Raw genomic sequence first — 9,781 nt, 5'->3', positions numbered from 1 at the left:
ATTCTGATGGTGAAGAGGATGAAAGGGCGTAAAGCAATCTGCAATTCCGTGAGCTGAGACAGAACATGGCAAAAAGAGAAAACAAAAAAGAAGTTTTTCTTGTGCTTCGAGTAATATTCCTAAAAAGATATTGCTACGCTTTAGCTGCTTGAATGATCTGCTTTGGTCATCTAAGTCGGCTCTTTTGAGATGAGGCACATTATTTTTCAGGAAATAATGTATAGTCTACAATGGTTTTTTTTTTCTTCCCTGGGTGTCTTTCAACTGGGCTACTAACCTGTAATCTTTCTCTCAGTCTGTAGAAGTTTCATTTTCAATCTGTTTTCCTAAATACAGAACTGTTTTTCATTTACACTGAAAGATAATTTGCTTCTTACTTGCATAGTCAATGCTAGCTTAAACCTAGAGACTGGAGGGAAGTTATTTGCTTTGCTCACTTAGCAGAAAAAGCAGAAGAACCAACCATGCTGCCACACAACCTGCACTGCATCTTCAGAAGCAAAATCTGCTATCCTGCCTTGGGTTGGGTCAGTGCAGTGGTACAAGCTGCAACTCAGTGTGACCCAGAAGACAATCATTAAAGGGTATTTTGTCAGAGCACACAGAAAACACTGCTCTGTTTTCTCAGCCACCCAGAGTCAAAGAGGCTGTTGAAAGTCTGGCTAAATTCTTCATCTTCTCCTGGACATGCCTCCCTGCCCTTCCTACTGCCAGCTTTCCTCTTGAGATGGCAGCCAAAATAAAGTGTTGCAGTTGGCACCTACCCATAGTTGGCCTGTCACCTCCAATAACAAAGTTTGATTTCAAAGCCCTGTCTGCTCCTTTATATATATATATATGGAAAAATAAAAATAGAATTTCATTCTTTAAAAAAAAAAGAAAAAAAAAGACACCACCTCCTCTGGCTTGGGAAGTCTGGTAAGCCACAAGGGCTTGATGTCCAACAGGCTATTTTGGGAAATATTTATCTACTGTGCCCTATTTGTAGGCTCAACTTTTGACCACAATCAGGTACAGGATAAGAGCATTAGAAACAGGACAGATGATGGATCACTCAGCCCAGTCCTATATTCTGCAAGTGGGAGATGGAATGAGCAACCTTGTTCCTTCCCCGTGTACTGCTCCAACGCCCTGTGTTTGGTGTGCAGGGGGGAACACCCTGCTCACATCCTTTACTACCTACTTAAGAATTTCTTGCCTTGCTTGAGCTGTAAGGAGACCTCTTGACCTTTCTCTGCTGACTTGTCCTCAAGCAGGGAAGACCAGCCCCTCACACAGGGGCTCACGTAAGAGTACACCGAGATTTCAACAGCAGCAAAATAAAACTCTCTCCTCAGTACACTTCCTCATGATGGAAGGCCTTTTTTTGGATTTTTTGGTCTTCCCTGCACACTGAGGTGATCACTTCAGAGAGCTATCAGTGATGACTCTGATCTGTTTCCTGATAACTACCATTTTCAAGGTTGGCATCATCTAGTGTTTATCTAGGTTATTTTTCTTTGAGTGTGTTACCTTACATTAATCTACACTGACTTTCATCTGCCACATTTTGTCCACTAGCTTGTGAGGCCTTTCTGGAGTTTCATGCTGTCTCTGTGACATTTGACCACTCAAACTACTCAGCATTATCTGCAAACCTGTAGATTTCAGCAACTGCTCATTAGTCCAGGATTAGCCATGATTTCTGCCCCTGGTCGGAGCTAAGGTGGCTATTCTTATGCTAAGTGCCAAGAGGGCTAATGGAAGATTCAGCACTGTTTCTCAAGTTTGAGATCCTTAAGGTGTCAAGCAAGGTTTAGCAGCCAGCTTGCTGCTCTGGACTTCAGGAGAGCAAACTTCAACCTCTTCAGGACACTGCTTGACAGGGTGACTTAGCATAAAGCCCTGGGGGGAAGAGGGGCCCAAGAAAGTTGGTAAGTATTCAAAGACCATCTCATCCAAAGCCAGAAACAGTGCATCCTGAGAGAAAGGAAGGTAAGCAAGAATGCCAGGATGCCTCTGCATCAACAACATGCTCCTGGACATACTAAAGTGCAAAAAAGAAAGTCTATAGGGAGTGGAAGTGGGAATGGGTTACCTGGGAGGACTACAAAGAAGTTGTCTGAGCAGCCAGGAATCAGAAGAGGAAAGCTAAAACCCAGATAGAATTAAATCAGCCAGGGACATAAAGGGGAACGAGAAGAAATTCTACACGTTTATCAGTGATAAAAGGAAGGCCAGGGAAGATGTGGGCCCTCTCTAGAAGGAAACTGTAGACCTGGTCACAAGGGATATAGAGAAAGCTGATGTACTCAATGACTTCTCTGCCTCAGTCTTCACCAGCAAGGGCTCTAGCCACACTGCTCAAGCTGCAGAAAACAAAGGTAAGAATCTGGAGAAGGAAGATCTGCCTGCTGTAAGTGAAGATCAGAATCAAGACCATATAAAGAACCTCTCACCTCTGTACCTGGCAAGATCATGGAGCAGATCCTTCTGAAGGCCCTACTAAGGCACCTGGAAAATAGAGATGAGGCCATTGGTGGTAACCAACATGGATTCACCAAGGGCAAGTCATGCCTGACAAACTTGGTGGCCTTTTGTGATGGAGTTATAGTGTCAGTGGGTAAAGAAAGAGTAACGGACATCATCTACTTGGACTTGTGCAAAGCATTTGATGCTGTCCCACATGACACTCTGGTCACCAAATTGGAGAAAAATGGATTTGATGGATGGACTACTCAATGGATAAGGAATTGGCTAGATGGTCACACTCCGTGTCCAAGTGGAGACCAGTGACAAGTGGTATTCCTCAGGGATTGGTACTGGTACTGGTGTTATTTAACATCTTTGAAGGTCACAATGGACAGTGTTATCCAGCGCACCTTCATGAAGTTTGCAGACAACACCAAGCTGAGCAGTGCAGTTGACACTCTAGAGGGAAGGGATGCCATCCAGAGGGATCTGGACAGGCTTGAGAGGTGGGTCCAAACTAACCTCATGAAGTTCAGCAAGGCCAAGTACAAGATCCAGCAGCTGGGTTGTGGCCATCCAAGCAGAGATACATACTGGGTGGAGAATGACTTGAGAGCAGCCTTGAGGAGAAGGATTTTTGGGTGTTGGTTGGTGAAAGGCTCTACATGAGCAGTCAGTGTTTGCTTGAAGGCCAGTGGGCCAACTGTATCCTGGGATGCATCAAGAGAAGTAGGTTGAGGGAGATGATTCTGCCCTTCTACCCCACTTGGAGTACTGGGCCCAGTTCTGGAAACCCCAGCACAAGAAGGACATCGAGCTGTTGGAGTGGGTCCAGAGGAGAGCCACAAAGATGATCAGAGAGCTGGAGCACCTCTCCTGTGAGGACAGGCTGAGAGAGTTGGGGCGCTTCAGCATGGAGAAGAGAAGGTTCTTGTGGGACTTCACAGCAGCCTTCCAGTACCTGAAGGGGGCCTACAGAAAAACTTGGGTGGGACTTTGTATAAGGGCAGGTAGTGACAGGATGAGGGAAAATGGCTTTAAACTGGAAGAGGGTAGATTTAGACTATATATCCTGAAGAAATTCTTTACTGTGCGGGTGGTGAGACACTGGAACAGGTTGCTCCGTGAGGTTGTGGATGTCCCTTCCCTGGAAGCACTCAAGGGCAGGCTGGATGGGGCTTTGAGCAACCTGGTGTAGAGGGAGTGTCCTTGCCTATAGGAGGGCAATTGGAAGTAGATGATCTTAAAGGTCCCTTCCAGCCCAAACCTTTCAATGATTCTATGATTCTATGACACTATAATTATGTGTGCTGCTACTGGCCCTGAGGCATTGTTCTGCTAAATCTTTTGTAGGATTTCCCTCACCATGAATAGGTTATGGGCCACCATTCTTGTGATGTGGGACCGCACCTGGAACCTCTCATATCCTTATTGAATTAGCCTCTTGGAATTGAAGAGGAAGCAAGAACTAAAAAGGCATATACACACTCATAGAATCGTAAAATATCCCAGGTTGGAAGGGATCCATAAAGTTCGAGTTCAACTCCTGGCTCCACAAGGAGTCGTCCAAAAATCAGACCATATACCAGAGCATATGTTCAGAGCGCTAGTTAGTATTTTTGATGCCCTCTTCAAGGATGGTCCAAATTTTGATGGTAAGGAATTGCCAGATGTCAGCTATCTCAGTCTGTCTTGTCTCATGCTTCTTTTTTTGGCCTGTGTGAAGCTGAACACCAGTTCAACCGCATGTGGTCACACAGCCATGTGACTCAAACAGGCTTCATATGCTAGACATGTGAACAGTCAACATGCTAAAGAGGGAATAAAAGACGTCCCTGTAAGCAAGAAGAATTAAAAACTCAGCCCACTGTGTACAATATTTGAGAAAAATCTCTAGTATCTCATTTGTAATGGGTGCCATGTGATGTGTATTTTGAAACCACACAATACAGAAAGATATGAAAAATAAGTAAAATACACTGGCTAACGTAATATGCTCTGTGAAAACAGATTTTCAAGTGATTAGTGTCATTTACGAATGGAAGAGTTTGACAACAATTCTGTGTTTTTGGGATGAAGCGTAAGATCTCACTACTTTTCTCCCTTCTGTTTCTAAGTCTTTTGGTAATTTACACTGATGTAAATAATAGAATCATAGAATAATAAAGGTTGGAAAGATCATTAAGATCATTAAGTCCAATCACCAGCCCATCCCCACCATGCCCTCTGACCATGTCCCTCAGTGCCACCTCCACACAGCTCTTGAACACCTCCAGGGACAGTGATTCCACCACCTCCCAGAGCAGCCTGTTCCAAGAAAATGATGAATTTAACAAAATATAATATTTAACAAGCATAACAAGCATAATGAAATCACCACATGAGCAGAAAAGTAGGATGTACTAACAAAATGTCCCACTCTCTCATGTAAAAGGTTTGCAGTGACTTTTTGCATCACATCCTAAAATGGGAGTATAAATGTATCATAATGCCATTCCTCTGAAGCATGAATATCCAAAAAGGACTTCTTTATTGTTTTCTTTCACTGTAAGGAGAACAAGGAGAGCCAGAACTGAAAACAGTTTTGGCTGTGTAATATGTAATATTCCAGTTCTTGGGCCGTGGTGTGAAAACTGGAGCTGAGAAGGAGGTGGATAAATAGAGCAGAAAGTGAATGATGGGGAAATGGAAGGATCCAACACACTGAGCAGTGAATCCCTTCCAGCTCAACATCACTGTGCACTGGGGCCCTCCTAGCCCAATCCGGATACTTATACATGGGCCTGAAGGCAACACAAGCTGATGCCATACCTGACCTTCCTGGAAAACTGGGGCTGAGATTGCCATGCTTAAGTTTGGTCAAAGGGGACACTGGTGGAGAGGTGGTTCCCACTCACCTTGGTGTACAACCTGCTCACCTGCATAGAAAGGTCTGGGGTCAGACTGCTGTGCCACAGGAGCATTTCCAGTGCCCATTTCCCATCTTTGAAATCCAAGCAAAGCCATGTCATTATGAAGAAAAGGAGGAAGGAACTATCTATGAGGTAGTAACAAGTTAAAACACCATTTCAGGCAATTGTCCCCTCTTTCAGATGGATGCCTACTTTTTAGGCTAAAGAGATGTATGTATTCCTTCTTGTGTTTCTTTGACTTGATAAATCTTGAATCAATAGTCTCTTTTTTTTCCCCCTTAATCTTTTTTTTTTCCTTTTTTTTTTCTTTATTTTTGACAGAGGGCAAAGATGCAGTTCTTCCATTTAGCTTCCTCCCATTTGCAGGGAGATTTTATTCTGTTACAGCGCACCAGTTCCCTTGAGGAAGAAGAGATATTCCAAAAGAAATTATCCCTCCTGCATGCCTTTGAACAGATCTGTTTGTTTGTTTTCCCCATCCTGAGTGCCAGCCCCTAGGAGAGTGCCAACCAAGAACTCAGGTATCGCCTTGAAGTTAGGACCAGGTCCCAAAACTGTGTTCTCATGCTCTACCCTCTGCAGAGCCAGCACTAACTCAAGCTAACACTGCCACTGGTAAACAAACAGGGACGATTTCTTGCATAAGGATGAACTGTTTTTGAACAGTTTCCCCAATGTCCTGGACACAACGCTCCTTTTCTTTCTCACTAGGACTCTACATCTGCTGGCTTCCCTTTTTTTTTTTTTTTCTTTTAAACAAGTATATGCATTGTTGCTTATGCAGGGAAAATTCCACTTTCTCCTGCAGGAGCTTTGCCAGCAACTGAAGGCTCAGAATGGATCTTTTCCATAGGCAGCCCCCCCCAAAACTCAAGGCTCTCTCCCCTCTTTCATACACATGAATTTTATTTCCCTTTTTTGAGCAATCTATGGCATCTCCAACTAGAGCCCGGTGCCACAGCTGAGTTCCCATCTGATGACTTGCACATGGCAAAGGAAGGACACTCCCCCAAGCATGGTTCACGGCTAAGAAGGAACAGCTAGAGTTGCCAGAATGATCTTTCCTGGTGTAGTCCTCCCTGTTTCTCTGCCTGATCCAATTTTAAGTGATTCAGAAATGGGAAAATTTGTCATTTCCCTTGAAGGAGCTTTGTTCAGACCTTACCGATACTCATTCAAATGCTGTTAACATTCATGGTGCCTGCTGCAATGCCGTTACCAACGTGTAACCACTGACTGTTCTCCAGTGGGTCAGTACAACTAGATCTCAGTGGAGGTACTACCACTCGTGTATTTACCCAACTTTGAAGACCGCAGTCTAAAATGACACTGCTAGCAGTAACACCAGTGCTTGAGCAATTTTGGCCACTGCCATGTGACTTTTCCCAGATCGGCCATGAGCAATTGTTCATTCAGAAAAACATCAGTGGAGACCACAGAGGTCCAGATATGCTCCATCTTCCCTTCCTAAATGAGTGAATCTTTCCACTAGTTTCAGCACAGAGATGTTTACGAGGAGCCAGAGCCGCAACGATGCCAGTTCTCTTCAGAGCACAGCAACAGAACAGCTTCTCAGGGCAGTGCTTTCCACTGCAGTATGATTGGACCCAAAGCATTTGTATTTTATTGCATCCATTTTTCTCCAAGAAATATTAAAATGCTTTCTCTATGTAAAGGGAGGAGGGGAAAAAAACCACAAGCTTCCTTGCCATCCCTAAGCAACCCATCAAATAAGGCAATAAACCATTAGTAGACAGAACAGTTTTAACAGGACCCACAGCAGATTCAGGCTGTCAGGGGAAGAATAGGAATGGAAATGATTCCGAAAATTATTAGTAGTACCTTAACAGCAGCCCTTTAATATCTCCCATGGTATTCACAGTCATTAGCACAGCCAAGATGCTGTTCCGTGCCAATTACTGTCCCAATTTTCTTCATACCAGAAAGGGATACGCAGTGAATCCAGCTGAAGTAAGGTTTCCCTGAGTTTCTGCTGTCCTGCTCTCTCTCTGCTCTCACACCACAGTGGTAGGTGGAAACTCTCCCAGCTCCTCCCTGGAGAATGGAAGGCATTCTCCAGGTTATGGCTGTGACAAGGAACAGGTCACGACAGCAATGTTTCTGCAGCTTCTTTACTGCAGGGATTGACTTCTCTACTTTGTGGAAAGCGCAGTGGATGTTGTTTGCCTTGACTTCAGCAAGGAGTTAGATAGGGTTGGACTCGATGATCTGGGGTTGGACTCGATGATCTCAGGAGGTCCCTTCCAACCCCTACAATTCTGTGATTCTGTGATTCTGTGATATCATCTCCCACAACATCCTTGTTATGAAACTTAGAAAGTGTGGGATAGATGAGTAGATGGTGAGGTGGATTAAGAACTGGCTGACTGACAGAGCTCAGAGGTCTGGTTGGAGGCCTGTAACTAGCAGTGCTCCCCAGGTGTTGGTGTTGGGTCTGGTCTTGTTCGAGACCTTCACTAACATCCTGGATGAGGGGATAAAATCCACCCTTAGCAAGTTTGCTGGTGACACAAAGCTGGGAGGAGTGGCTGATACACTGGAAGGCCGTGCTACCATTCAATAAGATCTGGACAAGCTGGAGAGGTGGGCAGGGAGAAAGCTGATGAAGTTTAACAAGACCAAGTACAGAGTCTTGCACCTGGAGAGGAATAACTGCATGTATCAGTACAGCTTAAGGGATGACCTGCTGGACAGGAGCTCTGTGGAGGAGGACCTGGGTATTCTAGTGGACGACAGGTTGGCCATGAGCCAGCAGTGTGCCCTTGTGGCCAAGAAGGCCAAAGGTATCTTGGGGTGCATTAAAAACAGCGTGGCCAGCAGGTCGAGGGAGGTGATCCTCACCCTCTACTCTGCCCTGGTAAGGCCACACGTAGAATACTTGTGTCCAGTTCTTGGCTTCCCAATTCAAAAAAGACAGAGATCTCCTGGAAGGAGTCCAGTGGAGGGCCACAAAGATAATAAAGGGCCTGGAGCATCTCCTGTATGTAAAGGCTGAGTAACCTGGGTCTGTTCTGCCTGTGGAAAAAGAGACTGGGGTGGTGGTGGGGTCTGATTAATATTTATAAATGTTAGAAAGGAGGTGGGAGGCAAATTCATGAGGATAAGCTCTTTTTGGTGGTGCATAGTGATAGGACAAGGAGTAATGGCCTAAAATTTGAACATAGGGTGTTCCATACAAACATGCAGAAGAACTTTTTTACGGTAAAGATGATGGAGCACTGGAACAGGTTGCCCAGAGAGGTTGTGAAGTCTCCTTATATGGAGATTTTCAAGACCCATCTGGACTCCTACCTGTACAAAGGTAGGGTTGCTTTTTTTTTGTCCTGCTTGCTTTAGCAGGAAGGTTGGACTCAATGATCTCTTGAGGTCCCTTCCAGTCCCTGCAATTCTGTAATTCTGTGATTATCACTAACAGAGCTGCAGGGGACAATCAGGAGCCATTAACAACATGCATACAACCCAAACCCTCTGGGTCTGTCAGGTTTTGTTTTTACCTTTTCTCTCATCCTGTGTTGTCACAAAGTACTTATGACAGACATGCCTTCTCTGCAAGCTCATGTAGCCTTGGAGATGCCCTGCTTCAAGTAGACACTGCGCTACAAACACTGCCAGCCTCAGTTACTGCATGTCTTGGTCTTTTGTTTGCAACAACCCAACACATCCTTCACTCTGATATTGCAAGGTCATGCCATGACAACAAGAACAGCTATTTTTGTTGGCTGCCTGTCTTCTGAAAGCACCTTCCTTCACCCAACTGTGTGAGCAAGTCTGTTGTATGGAGTCAAGGGACTGCAAAATTTGTGCCTTGACACCTTCTCAAAGATGTGGGATGTCCTCAAGGGACAGGAGTGACCATGGTCCAGCATGGCAGAGGGGCCACACAACAGTCACTGTGCTGCTGGAGCTGTGGGGCTCCCAACCAGATGTACAAGGCCTAGTAGTAAAGTCAGCACTTCTGGGCCCTTAGAAACAGAGTTGACTCTTAAATTGCTCACAGTTGCCAGTATAGATAGGCTCTTCCATCCTGCTAGCAAGCCTTACATCTTCAGGTGTTAAAATAAGGCATGGAATAGTGTTTTCCACCTGTTATAGTTATTTAGTGTTTGTGTTATAGTGTTTAGTGTAATAATAGTGCTATTCCACCTCCACCTTATCTCTGGGTAGAACATCTCCCTGATGGGGCTGCTGCTACCCGGCTTGTCTTCTCCCATAATACTTTTTCCTTAGTTCCATACATCAGGGAAGGGGCCTGGAATGCAGGCAGAGAGCAGGCTGGGACCCCACTTGTCCCTCATTCCCACACATGTGTGGCTGATGAAATGCCATTCACCACAGAGCAACAAGAACAGCACCTGCCAGCTCCGCGTGCAAAAACAGAGGAACCGAAAGTTGTACCC

The sequence above is a fragment of the Lagopus leucura genome, unplaced genomic scaffold (assembly GCF_019238085.1).
Source record: "Lagopus leucura isolate 7727_CA_CO unplaced genomic scaffold, USGS_WTPT01 Super-Scaffold_100001, whole genome shotgun sequence".
Lineage (NCBI taxonomy): Eukaryota > Metazoa > Chordata > Aves > Galliformes > Phasianidae > Lagopus > Lagopus leucura.
The sequence above is the reverse complement of the archived record's forward strand: the minus strand, read 5'-3'. Positions refer to the sequence as shown.